Genomic DNA, 25228 nt, shown 5'->3' on the forward strand with positions numbered 1-25228 from the left:
TTGGGTCATGGCCATGTTTCACTCTAAGTTGCCTGAGAATGTTGTTCTCTGGCACACGGCAACAGCTGAACAGCTTTCCCACAGCACTGCTGAGGACCTAAAACCAAAGGCAAAAGATCTCCAGGCCAATGGTCACATCCAAAGACACATAGGTCTACCTGCTAAAGGACATATTGAGAATCACAACTCCAAGAGGGATTCTTGTAGAAGTATTCGGTTATATCACACTTTAAAATGACACTACACAATCAATAGTACAGGTCTCTTCCCATGACCTACCCTGATTTACTGTATTTGTTTAGACCCTTGATCCCAAATCACCTTACCTACCCTACAGTTTGGAGTACTACAGCAGGGACCTTCCTCAAAAATGTTGAACTCTTAGCAATTATTAGGCAGTATAATATGAAGCAGGTGGTGTAGTGGTTAGAGTTTTTTTGGAGTAACAGGACCCAGGTTTGAATCCTTCCTCCAGCTGTAGTACCCTTCATCAAGGTATTTACCCCAAATTGGTCCGGTAAATACTATCCAGCTGTGTAAATGAGTAAATCAGCGTATGCAGCTTAACATTCTAAGTCACTCTGGGGGAAACTATTGCCTAAATGAATAAATATAATAATCATCATCATTATACATGTTGTCTCTGTTCCAGACTTACATTTACATTTATTCATTTAACAAACACTTTTCTCCAAAGCGACTTCCAATGAACTCTATGTAGTGTTAACAGCCTAAACACCTTGTTCACCAAGGTAACTTACACCGCTAGATACACTACTTACAATGAGTCACTCATCCATACATCAGTGTGTGTGTGTGTGTGTGTGTGTGTACGAGGGCTTTACCTTTCACAGTGATCAGTTACAGCCGTACTGTAACTAATCACTGTGAAAGGTAAAGCACTTGCCTGCCAAGTGTAATTCTCAATGACTGAGCTTGCTTTTCAATTCATTTGACCTTCAGACATCGAGAACTAGGCAATTATTGAAGGAGTCTATCATGACCAAATGCAGACTAGCCTCACAATAAAGAAGTTAATGTGTTTATTACCTGCGCTTTTTACCTCGGTCAGAGCATTCAAGCGGAACACAATGACTCTGCGGGAACGCTGTTTCTGAGGCACACAGAGCAGTGTAAACACGAGTGTTCACGGTAAAATGTTGACTGAGTAAATGTCATTGTCTGGCTCCACACACACACGCACGCACGCACACATGCCACATTACACGTCGCCGCGTAAGGCCTGATGTGAGCTGTCAGCCAGCATGTTGCCCATGTTTGACCCTTGACTGTCTGGTCTGCTCCCACTTGATGGATCAAGGCCATCGGGAAACACTCCTTCTAGTGCCACTAAAAACGTCCTCACAGGTTACACACAGCGCACCTGTCCCGAGCAATGAAAGTCCCTCCGAGCCTCCTGCCAAGAAACATGCATTAAATTTATTCATAAAGCTCACACTTTTCCTCTAATAATTATTAACTAGTGACCCCTTTATCCAAGGTCACTTACACTGTTACATTTAATCACTTAGCTGATGCTTTTCTCCAAAGCAACTTACAGTGTTCAGGTTACAATTATTTACCCATTTATACAGCTGGGTAACTTTTTTTACTGGAGCAATTTAGGGTAAGTACCCTGCTCAAGAGTACTACAGCCAGGGGTGGGGATCAAACTTGCGATCTTTGGGTCCAAAGACAGGAATTCTAACTGCTAGGGTACCAGCCGTCCCAGACACACTACAGTAAAATGCTGACAGTCCTTTATATATTTTTAGAGCAGAACAGGTAGACTAACCATTTCACCTGAAACATGTCTATGGCTGTGGAAGGAAACCCATGCCATTGGTCCCCCCTCACACACACACACACACAGGGGCAGGCACTCCACCACATCAGGGTGGAATTATGAAGGTCTTGCGGATGACGCTTGGTGCAGCCATGATGTGTTTCACATCATTTCAGAAACATAACCGTGTCCACATTTCCAAAGTCTGCGCAGTTAAACACAACCTTGACCAGGGAAATGAAAAGAACAGATGGACCTCTGCACTAAACACGCCGCTGACTATTCAGGCGTGTTGCTCAGCACACGGAGAAGCTGCACGTGTTTGCCAACAGCCCCGAAGACAAAGATCGGGTCACACCCAGGGCGGGGCAGCAGCGGCAGCGTTACACAGGTCCCCGGGGCACTGTTTGCTGGAGTGTGACAAACCTGACCCCACCCCTCACACTCAGGTTTGTGCTGAGCAGCCCTGTGGCTCCATCACACACAGCACCACCAAGGCGTTCCCTTACCACAACCACAGCACACACAAGGTCAGCCCAGCATCAACCACCGGTACACAGAGGGGTATATAAAGCTGCCATCTTTTTGTACACGAACTACATTCTATACACTTATTTGTTCGGCTCATTCTTTTCCCCACGACCACTTGCAATGGCATTTACTCCTTTTTCACAGTACACTATATAACTGGGTCATTTTTACTGCATCAGTTCACAGTAAGTACCTTGATCAAGGGTACTGCAGCAGGAGGTGGGATTTAAACTTGCAACCTCCAAGTTCAAAGGCAGCAGCTTTAACCGCTATGCCACCTGTAGCCCAGTTAAAAGAGATTAAAAGGGAATAAGAGGAGGCAAAGAAAGAGGAGCCTAGCAAAGGAGCGCAACCCATGCAGAAATAATTTTCAAAGTATTGTTCTATTGTTGGGGGCATGGTGGTGCAGTCCCAAGGCCTCATCCCAAGTGGGGTTGCGGCGAACCGGAGCCTAACCCGGCAACACAGGGTGCAAGGCTGGAGGGGGAGGAGGCACACCCAGGACAGGATGCCAGTCCATCGCAAGGCACCCAAAGCAGGAGTTAAACCCCAGACCCACCAGAGAGTGGAACCCGGCCAAGCATGCTGCACCACCGCCCCAAAGAGGTCCCCACCCTACTCAGCATGCACTGGGGACTTTGTGGTGAACAGAGTCCTGGGGAGTGCTCATCAGAGGACACGAGGACACAGAGGACTGGGTATCAGGTGTGGGACACATCCTACTGGAGCATGTCCAGGAGCTCCCAGTGAAGAGCGAAGGAGGTGAAGCGCTCCAGCAGATGAGCCCGGCCCCAGGGCCTGCTTTCACAGGTGAAAGAGGACTGACCTGCAGCGGGGGGCTCATCTGATGGCAACGGGGGCCACAATCACCGCACACCATTCACCACTCATCTGGAGCAGCAGCATTCCTGTCTACAGGCAGCAAGTCATAACACTTCCTTCCAAGGAGAGAGACTGGTGTGTGCTTGCATGTGTGTGTATGTGTGTGTGAAGGAGAAAGGGGGTGGGTTGTTGTTTTTCCCCCCTGCCATCATTCCCAGATGGGGCTAGGAATGCAGTCACGTCTGGAAAGCTCATCTGCAGAAGCACGCACACATTCCACTCTCCACCAAAACATGTGGGGGGGTGGATGAAATGTGCTCCACACCCGAGCCCACGGAAACACCCACTCCACCGAGCCTTCGGCTGCAGTCACCCCGCCGTGCCTGTCTGTGGGGGCTTTTAGAAGCACTGCAGTTTGGGACTTAGAGGTAAGTTCAAATCCCACATCCTACTGCTGTACCCTTGATCAAGGTCCTTACCTTGAATTAACCTAAGTATGACATCATAACTGGTCACATGCCCAACCCACAGTACATACAGTGTGCCTCCCTTTACATAATGTACGCTCACGCTGTTGAAGGCACCTAGCTTGTGCAAATTAAATGGGCGGTGGAACAGTGAGAAACACCGCTGTCTCACCGTGCCTGGGTAGTGCAGGAGGACATGGGTTTAACCCCCACTTAGTCTGTCTGGAGTCTGCATGTTTTCCCCGTGTCTGCGTGGGTTTCCTCCAGGTGCTCTGGTTTCCTCCCACAGTCCAAAGACAAGCTACTCAGGTTAACCCATAGTGTGTGAGTGACAGAGAGAGAGAGTGTGTGTGTGTTTCACTGATGTATGGATGAGTGACTCATTGTAAGTAGTGTATTTAGCAGTGTAAGTCACAATGGTGAATAAAGTGTGTGGGCTGATGAGACTACATAAAATTCATTGGAAGTTGCATTGGACAAAAGTGTCTGCTAAATAAATAACTGTAAATTGTTTATTACCTCACTTGATTTGAGAGTACTGTCTCATCTCTTTTTACTCATTATTTTTATTGCTTCTATTTAGGGTTAGTACCTTGCTCAAGGGGATAGCTGGTAATGCAGTGGTTAGAGCTGCTGCCTACCCAAAGGTTGCAGGTTCAAATCCCACCTCCAGCTGTAGTACCCTTGAGCAATGTACCCAGCTGTATAAATGGGTAAATAATTGCAAGAACTCCAACAGCATAAATCACTTTGGAGAAAAATGCAGGGTAAATGGATAAATATAATGGGTACGGGGGGGTGCTCTAACCTGAGTCTTTAAGGTGGAAGCTCTAAACTGCTACCCCAGTTACATTTATTGTACTCAACTTCAAGGAACAGAAGTCAAAATCATTGAAAGATGTTATGACGGTAAAAGTCAGGAACATAAAAGCAACTCGCAGGTAAAGTGTTCACAGAAAGGACACCCCCTTTCGTAATGACAATCTGTCGTTTCACCCTTCCATGTCCCTGCTGTTTACACAGCTGGACAGAGCTGGCGTCGCTTACACCGTGCTTCAAGTTGGAGGTTCACAAACCAAGTAGTTTTTCTGATGAGGTTATGGAAAGTGTACTCATCAGTTTTACATACTTGGCATAAAAATGTATTTTACATTTACATGTATTCATTTAACAGGCGCTGTTTTCCAAAGTGATGTACATTTCAGAGAAAATACAATGTGTTCATTACATTAGCAGGAAGAGAACGTTAGATGCAGACATCTGATTCTTACTTGCACTTAGTTTGTTTCTTTCACCATGTGAACCTGCATAAAACTTTATCCAACTTAGTATCCATGATTTCAAATCACCTTCCTAGTAATTTTTTTAAAGATATATATATAAATATTCATGTTACATTACATGAGTAGCTGTGTAAAGGTTTATCTGGGCAAGATCTTAAAGTTATGATGCATGAACATTTATACCTGACATGAATTTAGATTATGGGTGAAGTAGGTCTGGAAAAGGTGAGTTTTCAGACCCTTTTTAAAGGTGGACAGATATTCAGCAGTTCTGAGTGAGAGGGGAGGTCATTCCACCACAACGGAGCCAGAACCGAGAACCTCCGTGCTTTACCTATTTTAATGTCAATCTACATCTGAAGTTCTGTAGTCTGTAAATAATCTATAAATAATCTGTCAATACGTGGACGACTAAAGCGTTTCGTTTTCTTCTGGTTGAAAAACAGACATTTGATTTACATGAGAATTCAGAGGAATTCTGGAATGTGTCCACATGTATTAGACAGCGCTGCTTTGAAATACGATGTTGTAACCTTTCACAATTGGTCCTTGCTCTCTGTATGTGGACATATTTTCTGTTTCTCAGTGTCCTGTCTCTGTCTCTATGTTGCCGCAACTCACTGCTGCTCATAAAACCATTTTAAAAATTTGGAAAGTTAGGGTGGGGGCTGGTAGGACCAATGCCTACTTTATTAGTGGTGCTGAGTACTTTTCCATTAAAGAACGTAGCTTGAAAATGGGCTTGCATCTCAACGTCAAGAAAACGAAGCTGTTCACAAGTAGCAAACTGGAAAACTTCACACTTGATGGAGAAGAAACAGAGATAGTAGATAACTTCAATCTACTTGGATCAATAATCATGAAGAAGTGCCAAGCAGCTAGGAAATCCAATGACGAATTGCTCAGGGCAAAACTGTCATGAAGAGCTTGGATAAAATTCTCAAGTTGAGGGATGTGACTCTGTACAGCAAGTCCGACTAGTTCAAGCCATGGACTTCTCAGTCACGTCATACGAGAGTTGGGTAGTGAAGAAGATGGACAGGAGGAAAATAGATCCCTTTGAACTATGGTGCTGGTGAAGAATCCTGCATTTACCGTGGACGACCCAGAAAACAAATGCATGGGTATTGCAGCAGATCAAACCAAAGATGTCATTGGAAGCTCAGACAACACGGCTTCGACTCTCTTACTTCGGACACATCATGCGGAGAGAGCAGTCAATGGAAAAGAACATGACATCATGCTGGGCAAAGTGGAAGATCAACGTGGAAGAGGAGAAGGCTTGAAATTGGGGCATCCAATGCAGACGACTTGAAAGTGGGGCATCGACACAATCACCACAGCCACAGATGCCCCACTTTCAATTCTTAGCTGGTTGGTGGAAGACCGCACACTTTTCAGGACAACTATCCATGAAGTCACCATGAGTCGACATCGACTAGACGGCACCTAACAACAACTTTTCCATTTCAGCAACTCTAAAGAAAAGGTTACTCCTGTCCACCTCTATCCACTTTTGTCCACTGCTGTTTCCTGATTCAAAGCAGCAGCCCTGTGCTCCGCAAAACAGCAAGATTCATTTTTGAGGATGAACCTTCTGACACGCAACTTTGGACGTGCCTTCTTCGAGCAAGCTTCGTTAGGCTTTCAGTGAAGTCAAAGGTCGTCGGGAATGTGCGAGCTGCCCGAGGTCACACCGTGGACTTATCTGAGCCACTCTGTCGTCTCTCAGCTCCTTTCCCCATTTGCAGACACAGCACCGCTGTGGAGCACTGCCGCTCCTTGGTATGCTCTTGGGTATCCCACGCTCTACTGGGCCTTTACCGACACGGGGAACCTCAAAAGCCCTGAAATGAACTATAAAATAAACATTACGGAAAAATAACCATTCACTGTGAAAACAAAGTACATGTGGAAAGTGCCCAGCAAATATCAAATATGTGGAAAAAATTCAGACATGAACAGTGAAACCTAGCATATTACCATCGGAGAAATATGGCAGCCCACCATGCAGAGCAAGGTTCCTATGGGGTTTCTCGTCCTTCACACTTCTCCAGGGCAACAACACCAAAGGCCCCGAGGGAGACTCTCTGCTGTCATATCTCAAGCAATAGAGAGGGGAAAAAAATCTCCTCTGGGGGACCTGATTGAGCACCCTTTTTTAATTCTTTTAATTATTTACATTTATTCATTTAGTAGACGCTTTTCTCCAAAGCGACTTCCAATTATTTACCCATTTATACATCTGGGTAATTTTACTGGAGCAATTTAGGGTAAGGACTTTGCTCACGGGTACTACAGCTGTAGGTGGGATTCGAACCAGTATACTAACAGTACGCGACCAGCTATTTAACCTTTAGTATTTACTATTATTCACCTATTTTGTATTCTTCATTATATTATTTATTATGTCTTTTGTTGCATTGTCCTAATTTATCTTTTGCATTATGTTCTTTCAAACAAATATTCTATCTAATATTACTGTGGCACTGCATACTGGAGAAAGTTCTGGAAAGAAAGCATCTCAGTAACGTCGCAAAAATTCAACTAGCAAGGACAGGAGGCTGAAAGACCTTGGATGTTCTTCTTTTGGGTGCAAGTAGAGGAGTAAGTTTTGGTCTGTACTAAAAAAAAAATTAATACAGTACTGTGCAAAAGTCTTAGGCACTTAGATGTTTCACAAAAATATTTGTTTTAGACCATTATTTAATGTGGTCTGCATTAGTGTCAATGTGAAAGAGCATATTTTAGATTTCCAAGCATTCCTTTTGCAAAAAGTTACAGTATTACAGTAAGGGTTTTGTATGTCGTTAAAGAAAGAAAATATACACACACACAGAGTCTGAAACAGCTTATCCCAAGCAGGGTCGCAGTGAACCAGACCCTAACCCAGCAACACAGGGTGCAGGGCTGGAGGAGAAGGGCACACAATGAGTCATACTCATATAAAAACTGTATGGCAAACCTCGAGAAAATGGTAGCAGACTATCATAAAGTAAATTAATCCTCTTCATCCAAGCTATTAACATTTTTGGCTTTCTTCAAACTTGGTAGTTCATCATGCTTTAATTTTCACATTTCAGTTCTTTCTAAGCAGAAATTAATGAACTGATCATAACAAATCCATTTTTTTCATGACCATAAGCTACAGTTAGCTGATACTTTTCTCCAAAGGGACTTACAATGTTAAGGTTACAATTATTTACCCCTTTATACAGCTGGGTAATTTTACTAGAGTAAGTATGTTGCTCAAGGGTATTACAGCTAGAGGTAAGGCTCAAACCTGCAACCTTTGGGTCTAAAGGCAGTTGTTCTAACCACTACACTACCAGCTGCCCCTTCTTACTGTTACAATTATTCATTTAGCTGATGCCTTTCTCCAAAGCAACTTACAATTATTTACCCATTTATACAGCAGGGTAATTTTACCTGAGCAATTCAGGGTAAGTACTGTACCTTGCTCAAGGGTACAACAACTGAAGGAAGGATTTGAAGCTGCAACCTCTGAGCCCAGAACAGCTCTGTCCACTACACAACCAGGCTTGTGCTGGACAATTTTCTGAACTGCCAGCATAAAACAATGCCAAATAGTGTTAATGCTAAGAACTAAGGAGTGTGCCAAGGTTATTTACTCTGCTGCGGATTGATCTCTGCAATGTTGCACCAGGCTGGAAATATGTCCTTGTCTCGTTGTGTGACGAAGCACTCAGGGAATATGAATACAAGTAGAAAAATGTAAGATCACACCTTCACTCCAACAAACCAGAGCGTTAAACCTGAGCTCTGATCAGGGACTAGGGTAACGTAGCTTCAGGAACCTTTGTTTGATTTAAAAATTAGAGTATCACCCTAACCAGCTAGTCCAACAAAGTAGGAAAAGCCAAAATAAATATTAAAAATCACTGCATTGTACCGCAGCCTGTGTGTTGTTAGTACCATATCTGTGTATAGCTATATAGCTAAATATGCTCTGGGGCAAAATCTTTACCTTAATACATCTTAATCAATTAATCAAGCACTAATAGAACTGAAAAAAATAAAAGGGCCAGATGACCATTACTGTATATTTTGCATTGCCTTAGTATACCCAGTTCTGAAGATCATCGAGAATATTGGTGGTCTTCGTGGCTCGGGTTGATGGTTGAGGTGTTCGGTTGTTTGCCGAGATTGGCATTTAGGTTGCAAACATTTCATCACCAGTCAAGGTGACATCATCAGTGCATAAGTTGTGTGATTTGTGCTGAATGCTTCCTCCTGTATATGTAGTTTGATGGGTGGGATTGCCTGAAGCTTGGACATGATTGGTTGGTTTCATGTGACTTTGAGCATGAGCGGTTGTTTTGATTTCTGATCGGTCGGTTGCCGGTTTCAGACCGGAACTGGTTCGATACCGGTTAGGCCCTCGTTGGTCCTTGCATCATATTGGCTCGTAGATGGGGTCCAGATCAATATGTTTGTTTGTGGAGTTGACTGAAGAGTACCAGGCCTCAAGGGATGTCACCCCGGCTCGGCGAACAACCGAACACCTCATACCCAGTTCTATTGGCAATTAAAAGGCTGAATAAGCACTAAAGAAACAAAGGTCTAGCATGTTTCTCAAAGTGACACAAACACTCTTCTCTGACCATCCAAGTCCAAAACCAGTGTAATTTAAACCCACTGGGCAAATTCGTAATGCACCGCATCCCTAAATCTCTGGATTGATCCGTCCCTCAGCTGTTGTTCAGACAGTGCCAGTCACAATACCCTGTCCATTTGTCCCTTCTCCTTGCTTTTCTCCTCCACATACAGCCTTCCCATCTGATGAGATCATCTGCCCACCTCCTTGGGGGTCGTCCAGGTGGGCGTTTTCATTCCTTTGGGTACCACTCAAATAGGAGTGTAGTCTATCAGTGATTCTTTGCAACAAATCAGATATGTAAGATAACTGAATGAAAGTAAATATCCAGAAAAAGGCAGTGTAATATTTTAAAACTGTTACCTAATTTTTTTAATGTACATTAATTGATTCACTTGTCTACAGTGAGTTACTCATTTACATATGGTTGGGTAATTATAACTCTGCCAGTATAGGCTAAGTACCTGGGTCAAGGGTACTAAAGCAGGAGGTGAGACTGAAGTGGTAGGTAGCAGCTCTAACCACTACGCCACCTGCTGGGGAAGACTTCCTTTGAGCATGTGGATAATATGCTGTCATGCTGTGTGAGTTCCCGTCAAAGTAATCGCTGATATGGAAATGTATGTAATGTAATGAACTGTTCGAGGGAATGATTTCTGTGTCCTCAGCCGTGACACATTTCCGTCACTCCTGCAGGAAGCGGGTGATACTGCCCCAAGGCTAAATGTTTGGCCTCGTTCTTCCAACTGTGCTGTTGTGATTAAATCATTTTCAGATAAGAAACCTGATTCCTGTCCATTTGCTTAAATCTCACCATCTTGTTGACACTGGCACTCATTTGAATGAGTTCAACCTGACAGCAAATAGATGTGGAATCCAAATCCAAATCCACAGGCAGGAATCCGAAGGACGGAAGAGATTTACAAGAGATCAGCGGGGCTATTGGCTTCCATGCCTTGCAAATACAGTTCTTCAACCATTCTTATCAATTCATTTAAATGTATATTCAAGACCTGCCGCTGACCCCTAATTTATTTATTAATCTGATGCTTTTGACTAAGGGCATGTATGACATGCACCAAGATACTAAAATTATTTATCTATTTCATGGGAACAATTCCCGGCAAGTACCTCGAACGCAAATTAGAACGAGGCACACCCCGACTACAAGGTGACAGCTCTAACTATTACTCCACCGGCACTACAAATACAGGCACGCCTCGATTTAAGAACTCTCTTTCTCTGAAATTTTGGTATAACAACTCATGGCTTTTGATTACTGAACAAAAAATCAGTATATTAAAAAAAATTCATCCAAAGCATGTCCAAAAAAACATTTTTTTAAGTGAGTGAAGCATATGGGCAGTAATGTACTGTAGCTGATGCATCTGCATCCAGATTTTTCCATTTCTGATGTTAGGAAAGTGGCAGAGTTGCTTTAAGAAAGTGGAGCATTATGGGAAGTGTAGGAAATTCCACAGGTGTGTCTGTCAGCCATATCGGATATGTCATTTTGTTGAATGATTGTGGAAACAGCAGAACAATGAGCATGAAAAGTTTACCAGGTGGTTTTACGGTTCACACCCAGGCCAGGACGCCAGTCTGTCACAAGGCATCCCACACAGGACTCGAACCCCAGACCTGCGAGAGAGCGGGACTCAGCCAAGCCCACCATGCCACTGTGCCCCCCCCGGCTAATCAATGAATCACAATTATTATACTAGGGGAAGTCAAAAAGTATCTACAATAACATATGTAAATTTGCATTTGGCAGTTGGCAGTTATCCCAGCATCACTGGGTGCAAGGCAGGCAGACAGGGACCCCTGGACATGACACATCCATTGAAGGGTAGCTACACACACATACAGTCACACACACACCGTAGGCAGTTTAGCATCACCAGTTTACCTGAACTACTAGTATTTTGGACTAAGGGAGGAAACCACAGCTCCTGGAGAAAGCCCACACAGACACACGGAGAACATCCAAACTTCACACAAACTGAGCTGGATTCAGTTACACACGCTTACTGCTCTCGGGAAATTCCCACTTTTCTTTTTAATTGAACAATTATCTGCAGGATGAGCAAAAAACCAAGCAGGGATGCTGGGAGAACATCAGGTTTATTGCGAACAACTTTCTAAAACTGTGCAATGCTGCTAAAATGCACAACCATACCCAACAAAGCCATCAATGAAACTTTTCCTGCTAATTGCTCTGAAGTTTCCACAATCATTTAATTAAATAACACACTCCATATGGCCAACAGACAGACACACACACTTTCTGAACCACTTGTCCCATACGGGGAACCAGAGCCTAACCCGGCAACTCAGGGCGTAAGGCTGGAGGGGGAGGGAACACACCCAGGCCGGGACGCCACTCCGTCGCAAGGCACCCCAAGCGGGACTTGAACCCCAGACCTACCGGAGAGAAGGACCTGGTCCAACCCACTGCACCACTGTGCCCCCTAGCTGACAGACAACCCCGTGGAATTTCTTTTACTTCTCATAACTTCGTTAACATTCCTAATCACCAATAGATGGAGAGATCTGGATGCAGATGCTGCAACTACAGTACATTCCTGCAATTATGCTTCAAAAAAATTATTTTTTGGACAAACTTTGGATAAATTTTGTTATAATATTGCTATATTAATATAACATATGAATTATTATTGACAACAATTAATATAAAATTGTTATAATTTTTTCAATACATCAAAAATTGGGTATCAAAACCAAGAACTATCATGCCGAAATTTGAGATAAGGAGAGTTTGTAAATCGAGGCATGCTGGGAGTAAAGGCCTGGATGTTCAAGAGTGAATGTGGGAAGCGTTGGAGAAAATCAAAGTTCAGCGTGAAAAGCATAAGACGGTATCTTTAAAGAGGTCTGCAAATGTGATTAGTGTGCAGAGGGCTGGTCCATTAGCGCAATGAGTCTGGCCACCGATACTCAGCTTCCCGGATCACAGGAGGGACCGTGCTCCTGTAAACCGTCCATAAAATACAAATTCATACTTTCAGGGATGACAGACTGTTTTTTCCCCACACAGTCCCATCTCAGACATCTTGATTCCAAGGACAAAGTGACTCATAGTTCTTGCAAATGTATTTGGAAGGAAAATGACAGGAATGCTCTTTGATGTCAGCCTGAATTTTGTACAGTGCCATGGATGTAGGACTTCAACGGGACTGTGCAGCCATTTGATACCCACTGAGTGACTCATTCAATCACTTACACACACACACACACGCACACACACACAGGCCTATATACAGCTCCTACAACTCATCTACTTATCCCTATCTTGTTTCCCTGGAAGTTATTTGAATTTCCTTGAAATGTAAAGTTTTATAATAAATTTATTGTATGTTTATGTAAGTTTATAGTATTTTGTGTCGACGACATAACCGTAAAGAAATTGTAAGACAACTCTAAGTTGAATAATAGTTTGTTTTTACTTAAAATGTCTTCACGACATTTTCACTGCCATTCCGATGTAACGGATCCACCGGAACGCTTGACATTACAACATAAATCAAACCGATTTCTATAGGCAATTTATTAGACGTTTTGTCTGTCAGAAACATGCAGATTATAATTACTTGCTGGATTCCGAAGAGTGGCAATAAAAATATCACAAGTCACGTCGGAGAGCTGCCAAGCCACAGCAAGAATGTCTGCAGCACATAAATGGATTCTTAAGAGTTTTTAAAATGGGTTGTTAAGACATGCATGTGCCTAATCGCTGTATACAAGGAAAACGTTGATGAGATATAGAAATGCAAAGAAATAAAAAGCTATGGTAAGAGGCACCGCTTCCGGACAGTGAGCACTTGCAGACCTTTGCAAACTTCCTTGCTTTTGTTGTCTCTCTCAGCACTGAGCTCATGCATAATTCATGATGAGAGTGTGCTCTGAACATACTTCAGATGGTCAAAGTACTGGTAAATACTGGTAAAGCGTCAGGGTTAGGGGTTAAGGCTAGGGATCGGGGTTAGCCTTAGGGTAAGGCTTCGGCTTTCTCAGCAGCTTCGCAGCACCTCAACTTCTAGGAAGATGCGGCACTGTTGTTCCGGATGCTTCCACAGGCCCCTAAATTAAGACCTACTGTCACAGCTGCGTCGCAACCTTTCAGTGGAATCCCAGCAGGCTTTGTTAACCACCCATTCAAAGGCCTGCGCTGCTCTTCTACAGCGTATAGCTGCAGACTGTAGTGCCACCAGTTTGCAAAACATCTGCAGCAGTTCAAACTGTATAGCCTACTGCTATAGCCTGCTCTGCTTTTAAATATGTATTTTGAGTTTAATTTTTCAATATACAGGTGGTCCCCGACTTACGATGGGGTTACGTTCCGCTAAACCCATCGTAAATTGAAAATAGCGTAAGTCGAAAATGCATTTAATACACCTGACCTACCGAACATCATAGCCTAGCATACGTGCAATGGCCATTACAGGGTTTGTCGCCTTCTTCCCACCAGTAGCAGGAGACACAGATGGGCGTTTCTGTGACATTATGGATGCACAAAACACAACGTAGAGGGAGGTATCTGTATAGCGACCGCATGGCCTGCTGGGAGATGCGGATCGCTGCCGCTTACCAGCATCTCGAGAGAGTATCACACCGCATCTCGCTCGCCTGAGAAAAAATTCAAAAATCGAAGTCCAGTTTCTGCTGAATACCTATCGCCAGCTCACCATCGTAAAGTCGAAAAATAGTAAGTCGAGCACGTTGTGGGAAGCTCTGAAAGCCTACTTGCGCGGTCAAATTATTTCTCTTCTTGCTTATCGGACTAAGATAGAGAAAGAGGAAAGGCAAAAATTAATAGAACGAATTTCAGAAATCGATCACCAGTACGCAATGTTCCCTACTACTGAACTTCTGACAAAAAGCATAACATTGCAAACGGAATTTCATCTTTTATCATCGGCTGAGACTGTTAAACTAATAAATCGCTCCAGACGTAAATATTATGAATATGGGGACAAAATAGGAAAATGTTTGGCCCATCAGATAAGAATTTCTGAGACATCAAAATTAATAAGGGAAATCCGCACTGATTCTGGTTGTATAACAAAAGACCAATCAGAAATTAATCAAGTATTTAAGCAGTTTTATGTTAAACTGTATTCAACTGAGTCAAGAAAAGATGTCAAACTCTTGGACGACTTCTTTAATAATTTAGATATCCCTTCCATTTGTGAAGGAGATAGGAAGTTATTGGAGGAACCTATTACTCTGGACGAGCTTAAATTTGCTATAGGTAGTTTACAATCCTCAAAGGCACCTGGTCCAGATGGGTATACACCTGAATTTTACAAGATGTTTCTTGCAAATAAAAAAAAAAAAAATAGTAAGTCGAACCATGGTGAGTCAAGGAGCATCTTTCATTTTAGTAACACCAAATTTCAGCCTCGATTCATAAAAACACCAAAGGTTTCCAGCACATAACTGGCATTTTCACCTGTATTTAGTCATTTAGCTCACGTTTTTCTCCTAAGCAACTTACAAATCGGAATAAACAAAAGTGCATTTCGCAGATGCAGGCGCACGTAAAGCACTGTACACATCGCCAGCCCAACACCACCATTTTTGCCAGTGCACCTTACAATACAAATAGCAGCGTACAGAACGGATAGGAGGGTGTCTTTGACAGATAATGTAACGAAAGTTTATAGACACCGGAAGGGAAGATGATGCTCCCTTCTGGTACTCCCACACAACTGTATCAGTTACCAGCATGCGACCTGGTCCGAGCCCCTGGCGGAGCGGCGAGCTCCCACCATCTGTCTCCCGTTCCCGTTATATCACCTCCACCAGGTCAGTGCCGGAAAGGCGAGACCAGCTTCCCTTCTCCTCTTTCTCAAAGGACACGTCTTCCTTTCACCTGAACGTGGTGCAGATGTGATCCAGCTGTGCACGAATCTGTCTGACGGGAACCCGCTGGCGCACGTGTGCGGTTGGCGTGGACCTACAGCGGACGCTTAACGCTGGAAGAGAGATCTGCAGCTGCGGGAATTCGTCCGGCATCAACACATTTAGGGCACCGTACAGAAACCGTGGAAGCAGCTGCAGAAGCACACGGCTGAATTGATGCTGACCTCACACCACCTGAGAGTACCCAGAAGCACCCGCCAGATCAGGTGACCCACTTCCCTTTCCCACATAATTAAGGCTTATAACCCAGTGCTGGGCACACTATGCTCTGCTAAAGTCACATCATCTGGAACCGCTTGTCCTATACAGGGTCATGGTGAGCTGGAGCCTAACCCAGCAACACAAGGCATAAGGCTGGAGGGGGAGGGGACACACCCAGGATGGGACACCAGTCCATCGCAAGGCACCCCAAGCGGGACTCGAACCCCAGACCCACCGGAGAGCAAGACCCGGGCCAACCCACTGCACCACCGCACCCCTCGGTCACGTCTGTTTCTGACTTTTCCCACTTTTTCTTAACCACTGTGCAACTGGACCTTCTTCTACTGACAATTTATTAACTTCTGTCCCCTGTGGCGATACCTTTGAAAACATCAACTTGTCTCAGAGAGTGAAGGACCGAGACGGTTACCACACAGCCTGGCCTGCTCATACCTCACTGGTCACACGTGACAACACCAAGCAGGTGACCAGCAAGGTCTACTGGTGTGTCCACAGGAGCAGATCACCGTCCGTGACAAACCTCCTCATCTTAAGTGAGCGCAGACGGGTGGTAAGAATATATTTACAGCTACAGCTGTGAGAAAACTAGTTTGCGAACCCCTTGGAAGCCACAGAAAACATGTGGCGGAAGTTACTGCAAAGAAAGGAGTTTCCACTAGTTAATGAATGTGAGGTTTCACCTACTTTGTCCAATGACGACCATCAATGTTCAGTAAAGACACAGTAATGTGAAATTGTGCATTTTTTATTAATCTACATTTGTTCATTTAGCAGACGCTTTTCTCCAACGCAATTTCCAATGGATACACACTCACACACACCTTATTCATCAAGGTGACTTATACTGCTAGATACACTACTTACAATGAACAGTATGCCTTTGGACTGTGGGAGGAAACCAGAGCACTCTGAGGAAACCCACACAGACACAGGGAGAACATGCAAACTCCACAAAGACTGAGTAGGGATCAAACTCACGTCCTTTCGTACCACCCAGGCGCTGTGAGACATCAGTGCTCCTTGCTGCGCCACCATGTCACCTGCTATGTAGATATACACACACTATCCATTAATAAGACTCACTATTTATTACTGTGACTTAGATGAAGATCAGATCTCATTTTAGGAGCCGTTCATGCAGAAATACAGGAAATTCCCAAAGGCTCGCAAACTTTTTTTCACAAGTGTGGTCCTGTATGTTGAGACAGTGAGCAACGCAACTGGGGCACCAGGGGCGTAATCCTCGCCACGCCGGAAGGGTGTGGTGCAGAGCCGTTCGAACTCATCGCCTGCCGGAGAACTGGGCCGAAGCCGGCCCGACATCGACGGGTCGTCGGTGGTTCGGCGGTCTTGCGAGAGCAACGGCAAGATCAAGACACGCAGCTCGGCCTCGCGCCGTCCAGCCACTGCTGAAGAGTGTGTGGGAAATGAGCCGCTTACTGAGGAATGTTGAGCACAGAGAAAATGCGGCCAGGCTCATGTGGTTGCACGCCAGGCGCACGCCAGTAGCTCCCACATGGATAAAAAATTTGCGCGCGGTAATTTCAGCCAACATATCCTCACACGAGACCTGAAGACACACTCTTCTTCAGATGTATTATTACCGAGCATAATAATGTTTGTATTTGAATGTTCGGGCTAATAAAGGGAGCAGAGTGATCAGAGCTTCCACGTTTCACTCGAGGGGTCGGGATTCGAACCCAACTCCCGCTGTAGTATCCTTGAGCAAGGTACTTACCCTCGATTGCTCCAGTAGAAACCACACTGCTGTATAAATGGATAAATCACAGTAAGCTGTTTTGAGAAAAATACCCTCAAATGATGTATTATTAACTAAAATAAAGATGTATTCACAAAACACTTTGCTATGTGATGTACAGATATATTCCTATATTATTTATACAGATAATATCCTAAAACACTGTCATTTAGATGTGAGGCCAAACACAAATAAAGAAACAGAGTGACTAAATGAAGCTGCCAGTTTGCAGTTGCTTTGACATGAGGACTAGTTCGTCCGGCCACAGGCCATTCCCTATGAAGTTTAGGGTTAGGGTTAGATCATTCCAGATAAAGTGTATATGAAGGAATCCTATGAATAACTAAAGAAATCACACGGAAACAACAAAGAAACAAGTGAGCGAAAAGCATTAAACTGAGTCACCTGCACAAAAACAGGGCAGATCATCACTGCACAGAACCACACTCCATCAACCGCTCTTACATCTGTTTAGCAGACACTTTTCTCCAAAGCAACTTCTAACAAACTCTATGCAGTGTTATCAGCCCACACACCTTATTCACCAAGGTGACTTACACTGCTAGATGCACTACTTACAATGGGTCACTCATCCATACATCAGTGGAACACTATGGGTGAACCTGAACAGCATGTGTTTGGAGTGTGGGAGGAAACCAGAGCACCCAGGGGAAACCAATACAAACATGGGGAGAACATGCTAACTCCACACAGACTGAGCGGGGATCAAACCCACATGCACACTAATCACCGTGCCACCATGCCGTTCTTCTTAGAGCAGACGCTGCAGCACACGCACACACACACACAGACAGTGTGGGCGGTTTATGGAGCCGGGCTGTGAGGTTTCACTGTGGGACGCAGGTAAGTTGTCCCACACTCATTAACACCGCATGCCACACATCCGTCTGCCTGGGGCAGAACACTCTCAGAACCACAACTAGCCTTGTAGGATTGGATCCCACTTCTACTGTAATACCCCTGATCAAGGTACTTTACTTACCCTGAACTGCTCTAATAAAAATTACCCAGCTGTATAAATGGGCAAGCAGCTGTAAGTTATTAATATTATAAGCTGCTCTGGAGAAAAGTGTCAGTTAAACGAATGAATCTACATGCAGACGAACTGCATTATCTGTCCCAGGGCACCTTAGGTAAACACTGGCCCCAAGTTCCACGCTGAAGGTAAACTCCTGTCCATCATCACCATCAGATCGTAGGCAGGACTTGCTAACCCCGCTGACTCGGCTGTGTCTCTGCTCCTTGGGAACCACGTTGCCGCGGTGTCCCGAGGGGTTCTACATTCAGCAGATACGTCCGTTAAGCTGTCATGAGGCTCTAAAGGCGTTTAGAACTAATTGGCCCAAAGCTCAGCACATTTCCTGAGCTTCGTCTTCCAGATCTTGTGTCGCCTGGATGGGGAGGGGGTCCATCACGTCCCGTCTACGGACTTAAAAATGTCACGGCGAAACACGGACGAGCGCTGTGGAATCAATGTAACAAATTCTGCGGCAGCACGCTAAAAAACATCATGAGATGCCAGCTGAGAGAAGCTGTCGGTGCCTGGAGGTCGCTATAATAAAACTATTCAGAGCCAAAACGTGTCTCAACATAATCAAACGATACTGCGGTAGTAAATAACGCCCAGAGGCACGCGAGAAAAAGTGTGAAGGGTAAAGGAGGCGTAAAATGTAAAGAAATGTCGAGACAAAACCCTTTACGAAAGGGAAGAGGAGGAATCCGACACAGTCCATACTCATGCAGTCACATTTACAGATCTAAGGACAACGGGCATTGGAGACACTATTAAAGACAGAGTAAATAGAGAGTAAAACGCGCGCGCACACACACACACACACACACACACACACAGTCTGAAGCCACCTGTCCCAAGCAGGGTCACAGCAAGCCAGGGTCACAGGGTGTAAGGCTGGAGGGGGAGGGGACACACCCAGGACAGGACGCCACTCTATCACAAGGCACCCCCAGCAGCTCAAATCCCAAACCCGTGAGAGAGGAGGCCTGGGCCAAACCCGCTGCGCCACCGTGCCCTCAAGAGTAAAACAGTTTGAAGAAAGTACTATTCTATACATACAATACAGTACAATACAGCTGTATACAGTGATCCATACTATATTATACTGTATTTTATTTATAGTGAGCACGTCTAAGTTGTAGGAGAATAGCAGTGGAAACAGCAGCAAGGCTAAATGTATTAAGGTGCCACAATCATTTTAGGACATATTTACATTTGCGATGTTAATCTACTTAGAATTATTGAAAAGTTTGTACATCTGGGTATTTTATTTTATTGGAGCATTTGCAGGTAAGTACCAGCATCAAGAGAACTACAGCAAATGGGGGGGGATTTGAACCTGTGACTTTCGGGTCCAAAGACAGCAGCATTAACCACTCCACCACCAGCTGTCCCCGTATATGCACACATACTGTACTATGTTACCAGTGCAGTCTTTACTGAATTCTGTTTAATAGCAATCAGCAATTAAGCAAATACTAATGGGGGTGCGGTGGTGCAGCAGGTTTGACCGGGTCCTGGTTTCTTGTGGGTCTGGGGTTTGAGTCCCGCCTCTGGGGTGCCTTGCAATAGACTGGCGTCCCGTCCTCGGTGTGTCTCCTCCCCCTCCAGCCTTGCGCCCTGCGTTGCCGGGTTAGGCTCCGGTTTGCCGCGATCCCCGTTTGGGACAAGCGGCTTCAGACGGTGTGTGTGTGTGTGTGTGTGTGAGAATACTGATGTGCATTCAGTGTGGAGATGGATTATGAAGTGCATTTCACAGGGTTGTTAGGGACCCTGCTAGAGGGAAACAGTTACTTTGTCCCATGTTGTCTGAGTCCTATTGCCTTGTACTGCTCCCTAGAAGGGGGGGCTTCGAGCATGTGATGAGGGGCTAGAGGTCTGCCATGATCTCGCCCCTCCGGTCCTGTGTTACATGTCCTGGTATAGAGAGCACCGCAGTTGCGCAGGACGATTTCCTCAAATACCCTTTTGGACGCATGTCAACGCGCTTTTTTTTCCGGATCTGAGGCTCGTGCGGCAGGGGGGGAAAGGGAACCACGGCGACCGCTGTGGGTCAGGGTGGCGTCACCAGTACGGGAGCTACAGCATAATAAATGATAATATTGTGAGTTGAAAGAGGAACTCGAACCCAGAGGGTGCCCCTTACGCCGTCCACGGTCAAAGAGACGTCCTCTAAGTGCGGTATCCCACAAAGTGCCCGAGAAACACTCTGCTCAGACATTCCTACCAAGCCACAGCAACAAAATGAAAAGCCCCTTTGTTTGGGCCAGGGCCTCGTTGTACCCGCACCTCACTGTACCGTAAGGTCGCCTGGTCGAAACCCACCGTCAGAACAAGTGTCGGATTCCGCAGGGATCAGCTCACCGAACGAATGGCAGCTCCGGGAACGGTCCAGTTACCACACTCGGCGGCTGGGGAAGGCGTAAGAGCACACACGCAACCGGCCAAAGGCAACGGGGGGAATATTGGCGAAAAACAGCCGCAAGATCACAAGTCCATGAGCTGGTTACCTGGAAGGACTGGTTTCACGAGCCTGTTACCGTGGTGCGAGGATAAGGTGCTCTTCACCTTGAAGCATGTTTCTACAAGTGATGGAACAAAGGAACAAAGACCCGCCCCCCAGAACCCACTGGTGTGCATGCGTGCGAGTGAGATGAAGGGACAGTGTGGAAGGACAGCGAGTGCGGGTTCAAGGTGATGGACAGTGTACGCGTACAGCAGGAGAGAATAAATCAGCGCAGAGAAGGATGCAAAACAGCTAGAAATTGAAAGCAGCACGTTTGCATAGTGACTTTTAATGTCTTTTATTGTCTCCGCAGTCAGCGCGGCTCTGATAAAGCTCTCCGGCCTCCGGTCAGGATCTCGGTCTCCAAATAGCAAATATGTGTTTCCATACTTGCTTTCCGCAATATGTCCTGATAAATGGAAAACTACATCCAACGTGAAAATACACACCACACACGTTGACTGAAATAACTTGCCCCATGCAGGGTTCCAGGGAGCTGGAACCTAACCCTGCAATGTGGGGCGCAAGGGGGAACACCAGCCCATCACAAGGCACCCCAACCAAGGCTTGAACCCCAAGCCCACCCAAGAGCAGACACAGGCCAAACCCACTGCACCACTACACCCCCCAAAAGGAAATCAGTTTTTTTCCCCTACTATGTAGTGTAACTATAATGATCATATTTTTGGTAGAGTGTTTTGACCCAGAGGGGGGTGCGGTGGCGCAGTGGGTTGGACTGCAGTCCTACTCTCCGGTGGGTCTGGGGTTTGAGTCCCGCTTGGGGTGCCTTGTGATGGACTGGCGTCCCATCCTGGGTGTGTCCCTTTCCCCCTCTGGCCTTACGCCCTGTGTTGCCGGGTAGGCTCCGGTTCCCCGTGACCCCGTAAGGGACAAGCGGTTCTGAAAATGTGTGTGTGTGTGTGTGTGTGTGTGTGTGTGTTTTGACCCAAGGGGGTGTGGTGGTGCAGTGGTGTAATGGGTTGGACTGGGTCCTGCTTGGGGTGCCTTGTGATGGACTGGTGTCCTGTCCTGGGTGTGTCCCCTCCCCCTCCAGCCTTATGCCCTGAGGTGCTGTGTTAGGCTCTGGTTCCCTATGACCCTGTATGGGACAAGCAGTTCAGAAAGTGTGTGTGTGTTTTGACCCATCACCTTACACTGGAAGATCTCAGGTTCAAAGCCCACCTCCAGATACAGAACCCTTGAGCAAGATACAGTCTCACTCTGGTTTGACAGAGTAAGTTACCCGCCTGTATTTACGGATAAATCACTGTAAGCAGCTAACCCTTGGACAATAATGGTTAAGGACACAGTGAAGAGTGTGTGCACGTGGACACGCGGTCTTTCGCGGCAGCTTTTTTTAAAAATAAATATGCAGATGAAGAGCAGCAGCACGGAGTCACAGCAACCAAAGACCACACACACACACACACACACACACGCGTTGAAACCGCTCCCGAGCGGAGCCGCGGCGAGCCGGAGCCTAACCAGGTAACACAGGTCAGGACGCAAGGGGGATACCCAGGACGGGGCGGAAGTCCATCGCAGGGCACCCCAAGCGGGACTCGAACCCCAGACCCGCCCGAACCCGCTGCGCCAGCGCTCGCCTCCCCCAACAACGCAGGCGCGGAACTTCCAAATTCATGAAACGAGAGCAAACGATCGCAACGCTGCAAAGTGTCAGGAGGTCGATACCACTCTTTGGCACAAGAGCTACCCGCGGAACTGATCCCGCGAGCGCAGCCGCCGCACGAGACTCCTCCTGTACTGCTCCGGTTTCCAGCACTAAAATTACAGCCGTAAACAGCACATAAACCGGCCCGAAGTGTTTCAGACCCAGCGTCAGCCACTGCAGGTCCACACACGCGCTTGTACTAGACGTGAAATTTCAAGTGCATGCAGCTATATAATAATAATAATAATAATAATAATAATAATTCACTTTTAATTTCACTTTCACTCATTTCCATTACCCGCTTTGTCAGGGTTGCGGCGGTACGGAGCCTATCCCGGGATCAGTGCACAGAGGGGTACTACCACCACTACCACTACCACTACTACTACTACTATTAATAATAATGATTATGATGATGATGATGATCAGCACGCCTTCAGCTACATGATGGTGAAAGAAGAGACAAAGAAAGGCGACTCTTGCGCCGGCCGGGTGTGCGCGTGCTTCCCAGACACGCACAGGTGAGGTTTGCGGGTCCCGCGCCACTGTCCCCAAAACGAGCCCTTCCTCCCTCCCTCCCTCAGCGCTCTAAGCGACAAGTGCGACGGATGTGCCCGTTTCCACCCACTGAGCGCCGGAGCCGGAGCTGTTCGGGTGCGAGATCGGAGAGAGGGACGGATCCGGACAGTATGAGTATAGTCAGTGTGAGCCCTTCGCGTTCAATCGGAGAAACAAGATGAAGGTACAGTTCTCTCACTCTGCTTTGGATCGGAACCTCGAGCCGACGGTAACTTACGGTGAAGTTCGGCCCGATTCCGCCGCCCTCCGACTCGCAGATCGTCTCTCGACCGCCTGGCTGCTCGGAGCTCCGCTCGAGAGGGAGGAGGAGGAGAAGGAGGAGGAGACGCGCGGAGCCGCCGCCCACAGGCGCTCCGGGGGGGAGGGGGGAGTCGGGGGTGTCCGCACCGAAAGTCACACAAAAGAGTCACTGACACATCCTGCTGTGCTGGGAGTTTGGGTGACGAGTGACGATCTGCAGTGACACACAGCTTGTAGTGATGGAGTCGGAGAGGAATCGCGGCGAACCGGAGCCTAGCAGGTAATACAGGACGCAAGGGGAATACCCAGGACGGGGCGCAAGTCCATCGCAGGGCACGGGACTCGAACCCCAGACCTGCCCAAACTCACATCACTGCGCAACCCTATGGGGGTGCATTTAATTCAGTACTTTGTTTCATTCATACAGGTGGTGTCAGTGGGGGTCTGGTGGCTTAGTGGGTTTGGCCAGGTCCTGCTCTTGGGTGGGTCTGGGGTTCAAGTCCTGCTTGGGGTGCCTTATAACAGACTGGTGTCCAGTCCTGGGTGTGTCCCATTCCCCCCCTACACCCTGTGTTGCTGGGTTAGGCTCCTGCTTGGGAGCGGTGGCTTCAACCTGTGTGTGTGTGTGTGTGTGTGTGTGTGTGTGTGTGTGTGTGTGTGTGTGTGTGAGTGAGCTCATGTCATTCCTCGGTGCAGAACATATTTACTAAACATTCTTCTGCCCTTTACGCACTGCTCAATTTGCGCTGTGGAGAAGTGAATCAGGCTGCAACAGGAAACCTGTGGTAAGAACCATCAAAAGGCACCGAAATGTCCTATTGAACTGGAGCATGAGTTCGTCGCAGTGTCCTCTTCCTCAGGTGCAGGATACACGCTGCCCTTAGCTGTTGCATCAGTACAGAATGTCTGTTGTCGCTGGGAGAGTTCACCGATGTTTTGTCCACAGGTGTGCTTTCACTCTACTCTTTGCTTCAAACAGTGACACCCTGAACATTCTTCTTTTTGCATATTGTTCTTGAGCATTTTAGGGCGGTTGTTCCAGTCCACCGGGTCCTGCTCTCCGGTGGGGCTGGGGTTCGAGTCCCGCTTGGGGTGCCTTGCGACGGACTGGTGTCCCCGTCCTAGGTGTGTCCCCTCCCCCTCCGGCCTTACGCCCTGTGTTGCCGCGACCCCGAATGGGACGAGCGGTTCAGATAATGTGTGTGTGTGTGTGTGTTCCGGTCCAGGAAAAATGAGCAACAATGGGGACGTGATGCCTGACCTCAGAGGAACACACGGTTGACCTCAGGGGAGCACATGAAGCCTTCCTTCAGGACTGAAGATGTTTCTAGGCCGATGTGCCGAGTCAGCGTCTCTGCAGATCAGCAGGAACGAACGGCGGCGGAGACACGACTGTCCGGCCGAGACAGTCCTCGCTGGAGTCCGCAGCTACAGCGTCGATAACAAGGCGACAAACAGAGTCCTTCCTTGAGACAGCCAGTCCTCACCATTTCTCCCAAGGCCACCTGTTTCTGCTCCTTTCATCACCCTCAACCCAATACCCCCCACCCCAGGAAGCCGGTCCCCTCACCATCACTCCTTCCACTCATTCAGCTTGACTGCTCTGTCATAACAGCACATTCGTAGAGAAAAACGGAAAATTCAGAGACATATTGAACACTCAAGGGCATCTTACTGTGTGGTGATTAGAGCTCGCAGGTTCGAATCCCACCTCCTGCTCTAGTACCCTTTAGCAAGGTACTTAACCTAATTGCTCCATTA

At 46.5% G+C, this 25228-nt stretch overlaps 1 protein-coding gene across 1 annotated transcript in view; it reads right to left on the reverse strand.

The window, feature by feature from the left end:
* The window catches only part of LOC108925457 (plastin-3-like), a 49325-nt gene extending 25817 nt beyond the window's left edge, over positions 1–23508 (reverse strand). Inside the window, exon 1 of the mRNA XM_029257406.1 lies at positions 23445–23508. The gene's annotated coding sequence lies outside the window, so the exon portion shown is untranslated. The remainder of the gene's footprint in view (positions 1–23444) is intronic.
* Between the last annotated feature and the right edge of the window lie 1720 nt (positions 23509–25228).

Source organism: Scleropages formosus, chromosome 13 (assembly GCF_900964775.1).
Source record: "Scleropages formosus chromosome 13, fSclFor1.1, whole genome shotgun sequence".
Classification (NCBI taxonomy): domain Eukaryota; kingdom Metazoa; phylum Chordata; class Actinopteri; order Osteoglossiformes; family Osteoglossidae; genus Scleropages; species Scleropages formosus.